Source organism: Salmo salar, chromosome ssa17, assembly GCF_905237065.1.
Source record: "Salmo salar chromosome ssa17, Ssal_v3.1, whole genome shotgun sequence".
Classification (NCBI taxonomy): Eukaryota; Metazoa; Chordata; class Actinopteri; order Salmoniformes; family Salmonidae; genus Salmo; species Salmo salar.
This window is the reverse complement of record NC_059458.1, coordinates 28,336,519-28,350,978: the sequence shown is the minus strand read 5'-3', so window position 1 is coordinate 28,350,978 and position 14,460 is coordinate 28,336,519. Positions and strand designations below refer to the sequence as shown.

Here is a 14,460-nt window from a genome sequence, read left to right as displayed (position 1 = left end):
GTTGTTGTAGTAATTGTGGATTGCCCCTTTGTCCCATAGTACTACCCATAGAAGTCTGCTATAGAGATTGGGATACAGTCCGGGCTTAATTATCCTAGATAGAGTAGATAGGATCAGTCACAAACACTCTTAGTCAAACTAGGAGGTTTCTACATGAAAGCCTCCAGGCTTGGCCCACTGCTCCACACTGCAGTGTAAGTAGCATGCTTCAGGAAAACCCTGATCAGCTTAACTCCTCCTCCTGTAGTCCTCTATAAGTCTGCCAGGAACATTCATCCAACCATTGTGTTTGAGTAGACATACTGTCAGTCTGGTACAGTATCTAGTCACTTAACCACGGACATGATTTAGAGTAGGGGGAATGGTGATCTGGCAACGAGTGTGTGTGTGTGTGTGGTGTGTGTGTGTGTGTGTGTGTGTGTGTGTGTGTGTGTGTGTGTGTGTGTGTGTGTGTGTGTGTGTGTGTGTGGTGTGTGTGTGTTATGACTGTTCTCTGTTAGTTCTAACATTCTCTCTCCCTATAGGTGGAACCAGGAGGTTTTCCTCATCAGTGCTCTGATTCCTACCATTGTGTTCAGAAGTGGTTAAGTCCATCAGCAACTCATCAGGTAAGACCAGAGAGAACAAACACTTGTAAAGAGAGCTTTAGCTGAAATGATGGTACAGATGTAGGATCTTCATTTGAGCCAGTTTACTACAACAGGGAAATAATCCTGCATCAACAGGAAATGTCAATTATTTTGTGGATTATAATTCATGGGCATTTTTAACCAGAAGGTTATTGACAGCAATTGTGTGATTTGCCTGTGAGTGTGAATAGTAGAAACCTGTTCTCTCACCAGTAATCCCCCAGCCAACAGAAAACATGTTAAAATCCCAGTGCAGGTTATTAGCCTGACAGCCCAACAGCAACAGCCAACAACTGATCTGCTCCTGTCCTGACCAATCAGAACTTAGAAACAAACCAACATGACCAATCAAAGTTTAGAAACAGTCCAACCTGACCAATCAGAGTTAAGTAACAGTCCAACCAGAAAGGCCATGACTGGCTTTATTCCTTCAACACTGACCAGCAACACGGTATTATTGAGTTGTTGATGTCACTTAGCCTGACGTCCATTAGTGGGACTGTAATGGCCTCTGGTCATGTCATGTCATGTCATGTCATGTCATGTCATATATGTCTGTCTGACCCATACACATACACACACAGACACACACACACACACACACAGAGACACACACACACACACACACACACACAGAGACACACACACACACACACAGAGACACACACACACACACACACACACACAGAGAGACACACACACACACACAGAGACACACACACACAAAGAGACACATACACACACACACACACACACACACACAGAGACACATACACACGCACACACACAGAGACACATACATACACACACACACACACACACACACACACACAGACACACACACACACACACACACACACACACACACACACACACACACACACACACACACACACACACACACACACACACACACACACACACACACACACACACAGACACTCAGTTGAGGGGACAATAACTGTAAGTAACTGTCCTGCAGGCCTAATGACTGTAATGGCTAGTGACTCAGGCTGTCACTTTCTTACTGTTGTTATGCAAGGTCCTACAGTAGACTGCTGCACTAATGTCTTTGTTTGGGTGAAAGGCATGTCTGACCTGGCTGACTGGCTGTCTGACATGGCTGGCTGACCTGACTGACCTGCTGGCTGGCTGATTGACTGACTGTCTAACCTGACTGGCTCGCTGGCCTGGCTGTCTGACTAACTGACTGGCTGCAGCTGGAGACAGAGCTCTGCAATGCAGCAACAGGGAACAGGGAACATTATAAATTCTCTACATTCACCTTGTGCTGACGTCAAACCTGGGCTGTGTTCAATAGGGACAAAATGTATTGAAACAATGAGATGGAGCTCTAGAACCTGAACTTATCCAATCAGATGCTGTAATACCCTGGTCTAATACCCTGCTGTAACACCCTGCTGTAATACCCTGCTGTAACACCCTGGTCTAATACCCTGCTGTAACACCCTGCTGTAACACCCTGCTGTAACACCCTGCTGTAATACCCTGCTGTAACACCCTGCTGTAACACCCTGCTGTAATACCCTGCTGTAATACCCTGCTGTAATACTCTGGTCTAATACCCTGCTGTAACACACTGCTGTAATACTCTGGTCTAATACCCTGCTGTAACACCCTGCTGTAATACCCTGCTGTAACACCCTGCTGTAATACCCTGCTGTAATACCCTGCTGTAATACCCTGCTGTAACACACTGCTGTAATACTCTGGTCTAATACCCTGCTGTAACACCCTGCTGTAATACCCTGCTGTAATTGCCCGAGGGATAATAGATGGTTGTTAGCTATAGTGAAGACACTAAGTTCAATCTTTTCAACAAGGCATGAACAGTATAATTACATTGTGTGTCTGAGAGTGTCACGGTAGTCGAAGGGTTGAGACCAAACGCAGCGGGTATATGTACACTCATCTTCTTTTATTAGGATAAAGAAGGGAAACCAAAAACGTATACAAAAACACAACGACGACAGACAGTCCTGTAGGGCATAACGCTAAACACGGAAATAACAGGAGAGAGAGAGAGAGAGAGAGAGAGAGAGAGAGAGAGAGAGAGAGAGAGAGAGAGAGAGAGAGAGAGAGAGAGAGAGAGAGAGAGAGAGAGAGAGAGAGAGAGAGAGAGAGAGAGAGAGAGAGAGAGAGAGAGAGAGAGAGAGAGAGAGAGAGAGAGAGAGAGATGTGGACCAAATTGTGTCGTCCTCAGCTGTAAACGGGCGTTTAGTTTTTTCCTGGTCTTTCTTGGAAAAGAGGTTCAGAGCCGTCAGCTCCATCAGAGGACATGTGTGGTATACCTGTCCTCTCACATTCTACATCTACAGCCAATCTGCTGTTTCAGATTCACCACGGATTGTTACAGCTTTTCCCCAATAGTTGTCCAAGAATGGCACAATATCTCATTTAAACAGTCTGACCTTTGTTTGGTAAGCTGGAGGATGGGAGGCTGCTGTGAGGAGGCAGAGTCAATAGATCATTTATTTTGGTATTGTCCATACGTAGCTCGTTTTTGGTCACAGGTCCAGGAATGGCTGAAGAATTGCAACATTTGCCTAGAACTAACGCTGCAGATAGCAATAATGGGTGATTTGAAAAGCCATAGTCAATCAATCAATAATATAATAATTATTTTAGAAAAAATGTTTATTTTTAATTTACAATCTGTAGAAGCTATGAGAATAGAAAGGTTCAATTGTTTTGTGAAGCATCACAGTACAGTTGAAAAATATATGGCAAATAGAAATCCGAAATGGATGATGTTGAGAGAGATGGGAGGGGTTGAATGGAGCTGAAGGGTGGGACTAATAACAAGATAAACAATGTAAAACATACGGGGTCTGTAAAATGTATATAGCTTCAGAACTTTAGTGAAATAGCACAGTTACAAAGAGAAATCAAACTGGATGGACATCAGAAATAGAGGAAGGACTAAAAACAAACAAAAATCTGTAAAATGTGTCTGTAAAATGTGTATAAAATGAATAAATTGAAGGTAAAAGCCGAAGTGTTTATTAGTTTACTCCAATTGGGGGATCGGTGGTAGGGTTTGCAGGGAATAATAATAAAGGTATATTCTTTAAAAAAGTATGTCTATATAGGTATGTGTATGTATATATGTGTATATGTATGCATGCGTGTAGGGATATATATATTTACCCCAAAAATATATGGGGGATTGGAAATGATGCAGACAATTACGTTGATGGAAGCAATATTCTTTCCTCAATATTAAGCTGATCCACCCCAAAAAAAGAAGAAAAAATAAAAGCTGGAGGATGGAGCTGGGGAAATGTAAGCACTCTCGGATTCATAGATGGAGTTAGGGAATGTGCCTGGTGGACCAAGTGATTAGGGGTGCGGGGGGGAGGTTATCGAACAAGTTCTTAAAACACTCCATTAATGGAGTTTAATGGACTTTTCACCCTGTTTGGATTCCCCCGCTTCCAGCTAACAGTTCAACCCAGTGTCATCTCTTCCGGTCAGTGTTTTCTATGGGGTGGTTTAATGAGGGCCCACTGAGTCAGTGTAGTGGTGTAGAGAAACCAGCCCAGGGATCAACTGAAGCCACCATGGGCTCTTTGAGGCCGTCACAAATCCTCCTCCCAGGAACATGAAGACATCATCCAATCTGTGTGTGTGTGTGGGTTGGTTCTTCTATCCTTTAGGGGACCTAAAATCCCCAAAAGTCCCCACAAGGATATGATAGCAAGGACAATTCTCCCTCGTGGGGACATTTCCCATATCCCCATGAGGACAAAGGCTATTTTAGGCTTAGGGGTTAGAATTAGGGTTAGGAGTTATGTTTAGGTTCGGGTTACGGGTTAAGGTTAGGGTTAATGTCATGGTAAGGGTTACTAACCTAGTTGACAGAGTGAAAAGAAGGAAGCCTGTGCAGAATACAAATATTACAAAGCATATATCCTGTTTGCATCAAGGCACTAAAGTAATACTGCAAAAAAATTTGCTAAGAAATGTACTTTTTGTCCTGAATACAAATTGTTATGTTTGGGCCAAATCCAATACAACAAATTATTGAGTACCACTCTCCTTTTTTTCTAGTGATGGCAGCATCATGTTATGGGTATGCTTGTAATCATTAAGGACTGGAGAGTTTTTCAGGATAAAAAGAAACAGAATGGAGCTAGAGGAAAACCTGGTTCAGTCTGCTTTCCACCAGACACTGGGAGATGAATTCACCTTTCAGCAGGACAATAACCTAAAACAAATCTACACTGGAGTTACAGTTTTTACTTAAATCTACTTGAAAATCAATTTCAAGACCTGAAAGTGGTTTTCTAGCAATGATCAACAACCAATTTGACAGAGCTTGAAGAAATTAGAAAATAATAATGGGCAAATGTTGCACAATCCAGGTGAGGAAAGCTCTTGGAGATTTACCCAGAAAGACTCACAGCTGTAATCACTGCCAAAGGTTCTTCTACAAAGTATTGACTCAAGGGTGTTAGGGGCTGTTAGGGGAACGGCACCTCCGTACCTTCAGGCTCTGATCAGGCCCTACACCCAAACAAGGGCACTCCGTTCATCCACCTCTGGCCTGCTCGCCTCCTACCTCTGAGGAAACATTCCCGCTCAGCCCAGTCAAAACTGTTCGCTGCTCTGGCACCCCAATGGTGGAACAAGCTCCCTCACGACGCCAGGACAGCGGAGTCAATCACCACCTTCCGGAGACACCTGAAACCCCACCTCTTCAAGGAATACCTGGGTTAGGATAAGGTAATCCTTCTAACCCCCCTTAAAAGATTTAGATGCACTATTGTAAAGTGGTTGTTCCACTGGATATTATAGGTGAATGACCAATTTGTAGTGTCTGGATAGAGCGTCTGCTAAATGACTAAAATGTAAAATGTAAAAAAAATGGGTGTGAATACTTATGTAAATTCGATTTTTCTGTATTTCATTTTCAATACATGTGCAAAAATTTCTACTAAAAGTTTTCACTTTGTCATAATAGGGTATGTGTATATTGCGAGATAAAAAATGTGTTTAATTCATTTTGAATTCAGACTGTAACACAACAAAATGTGGAATAAGTCAAGGGGTATGAATACTTTCTGAAGGCACTGTGTATACAGATATGATTGATGATTGTCTGACGTGTACAGTAGCGTCCTGAATGTTTCACCTCACTGAAGACGTCCCTGCTGAATGCTGTTCATTCCCACTTCACTGTGCTTGTATTCTGCTACCATTCTGCCTTGCCTGCTGTCTCTGCTGAGTCACCATAAATGTATGAGATGGTATTATCCTAAACCTTGACAAAGGCGAACATCTGCAGCAGGTTGACATTTATTGTCATGAGTCTAGCCCTGGAGGCAGAACTGAGCCATTTCCACTAGATGGGCCAGCTGGAAAGTCTAAAATGGCTAGATTGTAAAAATGTATGAAAACATAAATGTGCTTTTTGGTCTTAAGGTTAGGTTAGGGTTAGGCATTAGGGTTAGCAGTGTGGTTAGGGTTAGGCATTAGGGTTAGCAGTGTGGTTAGGGTTAGGCATTAGGGTTAGCAGTGTGGTTGGGGTTAGGCATTAGGGTTAGCAGTGTGGTTAGGGTTAGGCATTAGAGTTAGCAGTGTGGTTAGGCATTAGGCTTAGCAGTGTGGTTAGGGTTAGGCATTAGGGTTAGCAGTGTGGTTAGGGTTAGGCATTAGGGTTAGCAGTGTGGTTGGGGTTAGGCATTAGGGTTAGCAGTGTGGTTGGGGTTAGGCATTAGGGTTAGCAGTGTGGTTAGGGTTAGACATTAGGGTTAGCAGTGTGGTTGGGGTTAGGCATTAGGGTTAGCAGTGTGGTTAGGGTTAGGCATTAGGGTTAGCAGTGTGGTTGGGGTTAGGCATTAGGGTTAGCAGTGTGGTTAGGGTTAGGCATTAGGGTTAGCAGTGTGGTTGGGGTTAGGCATTAGGGTTAGCAGTGTGGTTAGGGTTAGGCATTAGGGTTAGCAGTGTGGTTAGGGTTAGGGTTAGGGTTAGGGTTAGCAGTGTGGTTGGGGTTAGGCATTAGGGTTAGCAGTGTGGTTAGGGTTAGACATTAGGGTTAGCAGTGTGGTTAGGGTTAGGCATCAGGGTTAGCAGTGTAGTTAGGGTTAGGCATTAGGGTTAGCAGTGTGGTTGGGGTTAGGCATTAGGGTTAGCAGTGTGGTTAGGGTTAGGCATTAGGGTTAGCAGTGTGGTTGGGGTTAGGCATTAGGGTTAGCAGTGTGGTTAGGGTTAGGCATTAGGGTTAGCAGTGTGGTTAGGGTTAGACATTAGGGTTAGCAGTGTGGTTAGGGTTAGGCATTAGGGTTAGCAGTGTGGTTAGGGTTAGGCATTAGGGTTAGCAGTGTGGTTAGGTTTAGGCATTAGGGTTAGCAGTGTGGTCAGGGTTAGGCATTAGGGTTAGCAGTGTGGTTGGGGTTAGGCATTAGGGTTAGCAGTGTGGTTAGGGTTAGGCATTAGGGTTAGCAGTGTGGTTAGGGTTAGGCATTAGGGTTAGCAGTGTGGTTAGGGTTAGGCATTAGGGTTAGCAGTGTGGTTAGGGTTAGGCATTAGGGTTAGCAGTGTGGTTAGGGTTAGGCATTAGGGTTAGCAGTGTGGTTAGGGTTAGGCATTAGGGTTAGCAGTGTGGTTAGGGTTAGGCATTAGGGTTAGCAGTGTGGTTAGGGTAGCAGTGTGGTTAGGCATTAGGGTTAGCAGTGTGGTTAGGGTAAGGCATTAGGGTTAGCAGTGTGGTTAGGGTTAGACATTAGGGTTAGCAGTGTGGTTAGGGTTAGGCATTAGGGTTAGCAGTGTGGTTAGGGTTAGGCATTAGGGTTAGCAGTGTGGTTAGGGTTAGGCATTAGGGTTAGCAGTGTGGTTGGGGTTAGACATTAGGGTTAGCAGTGTGGTTAGGGTTAGGCATTAGGGTTAGCAGTGTGGTTGGGGTTAGACATTAGGGTTAGCAGTGTGGTTGGGGTTAGACATTAGGGTTAGCAGTGTGGTTAGGGTTAGGCATTAGGGTTAGCAGTGTGGTTGGGGTTAGACATTAGGGTTAGAAGTGTGGTTAGGGTTAGGCGTTAGGGTTAGCAGTGTGGTTAGGGTTAGGCGTTAGGGTTAGCAGTGTGGTTAGGGTTAGGCATTAGGGTTAGCAGTGTGGTTAGGGTTAGGCATTAGGGTTAGCAGTGTGGTTAGGGTTAGGCATTAGGGTTAGCAGTGTGGTTAGGGTTAGGCATTAGGGTTAGCAGTGTGGTTAGGGTTAGGCATTAGGGTTAGCAGTGTGGTTAGGGTTAGGCATTAGGGTTAGCAGTGTGGTTAGGGTTAGGCATTAGGGTTAGCAGTGTGGTTAGGGTTAGGCATTAGGGTTAGCAGTGTGGTTAGGGTTAGACATTAGGGTTAGCAGTGTGGTTAGGGTTAGGCATTAGGGTTAGCAGTGTGGTTAGGGTTAGGCATTAGGGTTTGCAGTGTGGTTAGGCATCAGGGTTAGCAGTGTGGTTAGGGTTAGGCATTAGGGTTAGCAGTGTGGTTAGGGTTAGACATTAGGGTTAGCAGTGTGGTTAGGGTTAGGCATTAGGGTTAGCAGTGTGGTTAGGGTTAGGCATTAGGGTTAGCAGTGTGGTTAGGGTTAGGCATTAGGGTTAGCAGTGTGGTTGGGGTTAGACATTAGGGTTAGCAGTGTTGTTAGGGTTAGCAGTGTGGTTGGGGTTAGACATTAGGGTTAGCAGTGTGGTTGGGGTTAGACATTAGGGTTAGCAGTGTGGTTAGGGTTAGGCATTAGGGTTAGCAGTGTGGTTGGGGTTAGACATTAGGGTTAGCAGTGTGGTTGGGGTTAGACATTAGGGTTAGCAGTGTGGTTAGGGTTAGGCATTAGGGTTAGCAGTGTGGTTAGGGTTAGACATTAGGGTTAGCAGTGTGGTTAGGGTTAGGCATTAGGGTTAGCAGTGTGGTTAGGGTTAGGCATTAGGGTTAGCAGTGTGGTTAGGGTTAGGCATTAGGGTTAGCAGTGTGGTTAGGGTTAGGCATTAGGGTTAGCAGTGTGGTTAGGGTTAGGCATTAGCGTTAGCAGTGTGGTTAGGGTTAGGCATTAGGGTTAGCAGTGTGGTTAGGGTTAGACATTAGGGTTAGCAGTGTGGTTAGGGTTAGGCATTAGGGTTAGCAGTGTGGTTTAGGGTTAGGCATTAGGGTTAGCAGTGTGGTTAGGGTTAGACATTAGGGTTAGCAGTGTGGTTAGGGTTAGCAGTGTGGCAGTAGGCATTAGGGTTAGCAGTGTGGTTAGGGTTAGGCATTAGGGTTAGCAGTGTGGTTAGGGTTAGGCATTACGGTTAGCAGTGTGGTTAGGGTTAGACATTAGGGTTAGCAGTGTGGTTAGGGTTAGGCATTAGGGTTAGCAGTGTGGTTAGGGTTAGGCATTAGGGTTAGCAGTGTGGTTAGGGTTAGACATTAGGGTTAGCAGTGTGGTTAGGCATTAGGGTTAGCAGTGTGGTTAGGGTTAGGCATTAGGGTTAGCAGTGTGGTGAGGGTTAGACATTAGGGTTAGCAGTGTGGTTAGGGTTAGGCATTAGGGTTAGCAGTGTGGTTGGGGTTAGACATTAGGGTTAGCAGTGTGGTTAGGGTTAGGCATTAGGGTTAGCAGTGTGGTTGGGGTTAGACATTAGGGTTAGCAGTGTGGTTGGGGTTAGACATTAGGGTTAGCAGTGTGGTTAGGGTTAGGCATTAGGGTTAGCAGTGTGGTTAGGGTTAGACATTAGGGTTAGCATTGTGGTTAGGGTTAGGCATGAGGGTTAGCAGTGTGGTTAGGGTTAGGCATGAGGGTTAGCAGTGTGGTTAGGGTTAGGCATTAGGGTTAGCAGTGTGGTTAGGGTTAGGCATTAGGGTTAGCAGTGTGGTTAGGGTTAGACATTAGGGTTAGCAGTGTGGTTAGGGTTAGCAGTGTGGTTAGGGTTAGGCATTAGGGTTAGCAGTGTGGTTAGGGTTAGGCATTAGGGTTAGCAGTGTGGTTAGGGTTAGACATTAGGGTTAGCAGTGTGGTTAGGGTTAGGCATTAGGGTTAGCAGTGTGGTTAGGGTTAGGCATTAGGGTTAGCAGTGTGGTTAGGGTTAGACATTAGGGTTAGCAGTGTGGTTAGGGTTTGGCATTAGGGTTAGCAGTGTGGTTAGGGTTAGGCATTAGGGTTAGCAGTGTGGTTAGGGTTAGGCATTAGGGTTAGCAGTGTGGTTAGGGTTAGGCATTAGGGTTAGCAGTGTGGTTAGGGTTAGCAGTGTGGTTAGGCATTAGGGTTAGCAGTGTGGTTAGGGTTAGGCATTAGGGTTAGCAGTGTGGTTAGGGTTAGACATTAGGGTTAGCAGTGTGGTTAGGGTTAGGCATTAGGGTTAGCAGTGTGGTTAGGGTTAGGCATTAGGGTTAGCATTGTGGTTAGGGTTAGGCATTAGGGTTAGCAGTGTGGTTGGGGTTAGACATTAGGGTTAGCAGTGTTGTTAGGGTTAGGCATTAGGGTTAGCAGTGTGGTTGGGGTTAGACATTAGGGTTAGCAGTGTGGTTGGGGTTAGACATTAGGGTTAGCAGTGTGGTTAGGGTTAGGCATTAGGGTTAGCAGTGTGGTTGGGGTTAGACATTAGGGTTAGCATTGTGGTTAGGGTTAGGCATTAGGGTTAGCAGTGTGGTTAGGGTTAGACATTAGGGTTAGCAGTGTGGTTAGGGTTAGGCATTAGGGTTAGCAGTGTGGTTAGGGTTAGGCATTAGTGTTAGCAGTGTGGTTAGGGTTAGACATTAGGGTTAGCAGTGTGGTTAGGGTTAGGCATTAGGGTTAGCAGTGTGGTTAGGGTTAGGCATTAGGGTTAGCAATGTGGTTAGGGTTAGACATTAGGGTTAGCAGTGTGGTTGGGGTTAGACATTAGGGTTAGCAGTGTGGTTGGGGTTAGACATTAGGGTTAGCAGTGTGGTTAGGGTTAGGCATTAGGGTTAGCAGTGTGGTTAGGGTTAGACATTAGGGTTAGCAGTGTGGTTAGGGTTAGGCATTAGGGTTAGCAGTGTGGTTAGGGTTAGGCATTAGGGTTAGCAGTGTGGTTAGGGTTAGACATTAGGGTTAGCAGTGTGGTTAGGGTTAGGCATTAGGGTTAGCAGTGTGGTTAGGGTTAGACATTAGGGTTAGCAGTGTGGTTAGGGTTAGGCATTAGGGTTAGCAGTGTGGTTAGGGTTAGGCATTAGGGTTAGCAGTGTGGTTAGGGTTAGACATTAGGGTTAGCAGTGTGGTTAGGGTTAGGCATTAGGGTTAGCAGTGTGGTTAGGGTTAGGCATTAGGGTTAGAAGTGTGGTTAGTGTTAGGCATTAGGGTTAGCAGTGTGGTTAGGGTTAGGCATTAGGGTTAGCAGTGTGGTTAGGGTTAGGCATTAGGGTTAGCAGTGTGGTTAGGGTTAGGCATTAGGGTTAGCAGTGTGGTTAGGGTTAGACATTAGGGTTAGCAGTGTGGTTAGGGTTAGGCATTAGGGTTAGCAGTGTGGTTAGGGTTAGGCATTAGGGTTAGCAGTGTGGTTAGGGTTAGGCATTAGGGTTAGTAGTGTGGTTAGGGTTAGGCATTAGGGTTAGCAGTGTGGTTAGGGTTAGACATTAGGGTTAGCAGTGTGGTTAGGCATTAGGGTTAGCAGTGTGGTTAGGGTTAGGCATTAGGGTTAGCAGTGTGGTTAGGGTTAGGCATTAGGGTTAGCAGTGTGGTTAGGGTTAGGCATTAGGGTTAGCAGTGTGGTTATGGTTAGACATTATGTTTAGCAGTGTGGTTAGGGTTAGGCATTAGGGTTAGCAGTGTGGTTAGGGTTAGACATTAGGGTTAGCAGTGTGGTTAGGGTTAGGCATTAGGGTTAGCAGTGTGGTTAGGGTTAGGCATTAGGGTTAGCAGTGTGGTTAGGGTTAGACATTAGGGTTAGCAGTGTGGTTAGGCATTAGGGTTAGCAGTGTGGTTAGGGTTATGCATTAGGGTTAGCAGTGTGGTTAGGGTTAGGCATTAGGGTTAGCAGTGTGGTTAGGGTTAGGCATTAGGGTTAGCAGTGTGGTTAGGGTTAGGCATTAGGGTTAGCAGTGTGGTTAGGGTTAGACATTAGGGTTAGCAGTGTGGTTAGCGTTAGGCATTAGGGTTAGCAGTGTGGTTAGGGTTAGGCATTAGGGTTGCAGTGGTGACATTAGGGTTAGCAGTGTGGTTAGGCATTAGGGTTAGTAGTGTGGTTAGGGTTAGGCATTAGGGTTAGCAGTGTGGTTAGGGTTAGACATTAGGGTTAGCAGTGTGGTTAGGCATTAGGGTTAGTAGTGTGGTTAGGGTTAGGCATTAGGGTTAGCAGTGTGGTTAGGGTTAGGCATTAGGGTTAGCAGTGTGGTTAGGGTTAGGCATTAGGGTTAGCAGTGTGGTTATGGTTGGACATTATGTTTAGCAGTGTGGTTAGGGTTAGGCATTAGGGTTAGCAGTGTGGTTAGGGTTAGACATTAGGGTTAGCAGTGTGGTTAGGGTTAGGCATTAGGGTTAGCAGTGTGGTTAGGGTTAGGCATTAGGGTTAGCAGTGTGGTTAGGGTTAGACATTAGGGTTAGCAGTGTGGTTAGGCATTAGGGTTAGCAGTGTGGTTAGGGTTAGGCATTAGGGTTAGCAGTGTGGTTAGGGTTAGGCATTAGGGTTAGCAGTGTGGTTAGGGTTAGGCATTAGGGTTAGCATTGTGGTTAGGGTTAGGCATTAGGGTTAGCAGTGTGGTTGGGGTTAGACATTAGGGTTAGCAGTGTTGTTAGGGTTAGGCATTAGGGTTAGCAGTGTGGTTGGGGTTAGACATTAGGGTTAGCAGTGTGGTTGGGGTTAGACATTAGGGTTAGCAGTGTGGTTAGGGTTAGGCATTAGGGTTAGCAGTGTGGTTGGGGTTAGACATTAGGGTTAGCATTGTGGTTAGGGTTAGGCATTAGGGTTAGCAGTGTGGTTAGGGTTAGACATTAGGGTTAGCAGTGTGGTTAGGGTTAGGCATTAGGGTTAGCAGTGTGGTTAGGGTTAGGCATTAGTGTTAGCAGTGTGGTTAGGGTTAGACATTAGGGTTAGCAGTGTGGTTAGGGTTAGGCATTAGGGTTAGCAGTGTGGTTAGGGTTAGGCATTAGGGTTAGCAGTGTGGTTGGGGTTAGACATTAGGGTTAGCAGTGTGGTTGGGGTTAGACATTAGGGTTAGCAGTGTGGTTAGGGTTAGGCATTAGGGTTAGCAGTGTGGTTAGGGTTAGACATTAGGGTTAGCAGTGTGGTTAGGGTTAGGCATTAGGGTTAGCAGTGTGGTTAGGGTTAGACATTAGGGTTAGCAGTGTGGTTAGGGTTAGGCATTAGGGTTAGCAGTGTGGTTAGGGTTAGACATTAGGGTTAGCAGTGTGGTTAGGGTTAGGCATTAGGGTTAGCAGTGTGGTTAGGGTTAGGCATTAGGGTTAGCAGTGTGGTTAGGGTTAGGCATTAGGGTTAGCAGTGTGGTTAGGGTTAGACATTAGGGTTAGCAGTGTGGTTAGGGTTAGGCATTAGGGTTAGCAGTGTGGTTAGGGTTAGGCATTAGGGTTAGAAGTGTGGTTAGGGTTAGGCATTAGGGTTAGCAGTGTGGTTAGGGTTAGGCATTAGGGTTAGCAGTGTGGTTAGGGTTAGGCATTAGGGTTAGCAGTGTGGTTAGGGTTAGGCATTAGGGTTAGCAGTGTGGTTAGCGTTAGGCATTAGGGTTAGCAGTGTGGTTAGGGTTAGGCATTAGGGTTAGCAGTGTGGTTAGGGTTAGACATTAGGGTTAGCAGTGTGGTTAGGCATTAGGGTTAGTAGTGTGGTTAGGGTTAGGCATTAGGGTTAGCAGTGTGGTTAGGGTTAGACATTAGGGTTAGCAGTGTGGTTAGGCATTAGGGTTAGTAGTGTGGTTAGGGTTAGGCATTAGGGTTAGCAGTGTGGTTAGGGTTAGGCATTAGGGTTAGCAGTGTGGTTAGGGTTAGGCATTAGGGTTAGCAGTGTGGTTATGGTTAGACATTATGTTTAGCAGTGTGGTTAGGGTTAGGCATTAGGGTTAGCAGTGTGGTTAGGGTTAGACATTAGGGTTAGCAGTGTGGTTAGGGTTAGGCATTAGGGTTAGCAGTGTGGTTAGGGTTAGGCATTAGGGTTAGCAGTGTGGTTAGGGTTAGACATTAGGGTTAGCAGTGTGGTTAGGCATTAGGGTTAGCAGTGTGGTTAGGGTTAGGCATTAAGGTCAGCAGTGTGGTTAGGGTTAGGCATTAGGGTTAGCAGTGTGGTTAGGGTTAGGCATTAGGGTTAGCAGTGTGGTTAGGGTTAGGCATTAGGGTTAGCAGTGTGGTTAGGGTTAGACATTAGGGTTAGCAGTGTGGTTAGGGTTAGGCATTAGGGTTAGCAGTGTGGTTAGGGTTAGGTTTAAAATCAGATTTTATGACTTTATGTCTGTGCCAGCTAGTGACCACTAGCAGAGCTGCCTCCAGAACAACATTCATGACAACCTACACATCTGCACACCCTGAAACTATATGTACACTATGTCCTTGTATGCCCACTCCGTCCCCACAAGACGGTGTCCTCACAAACCACAAAGATTACAGGGGCAGGTTGATCTGAGCTAATGTGATTGGCTGGCACTGGCAGGAATTCCGTCTCCTAAATGGCGGCTGACATTCTGATGAACAGAACTCAGGGAGGCATGAAGATTGCCCCAGTAGAGGAGCAGGAGGGGGACAGGGCTTATGAAAGAGGGAGGGAGGGAGGGGGTGAGAGAGAGGGAGAATTTAATTGAAAGAGAAATGGCTGAGAGAGAGAGAGAGAGAGAGAGAGAGAGAGAGAGAGAGAGAGAGAAGGGTTGTAGAGAGAGGTAGTGGGAG

At 45.7% G+C, this 14,460-nt stretch overlaps 1 protein-coding gene across 10 annotated transcripts in view; it reads left to right on the top strand.

Moving 5' to 3' along the window:
- LOC106594619 (microtubule-associated protein 2) overlaps positions 1-14,460 on the top strand; it is a 93,214-nt gene that overhangs the window by 40,374 nt on the left and 38,380 nt on the right. For all 10 annotated transcript variants that reach the window (XM_045699345.1, XM_045699344.1, XM_045699341.1 and 7 more), the window contains one exon: positions 525-608. The gene's annotated coding sequence lies outside the window, so the exon portion shown is untranslated. The remainder of the gene's footprint in view (positions 1-524; positions 609-14,460) is intronic.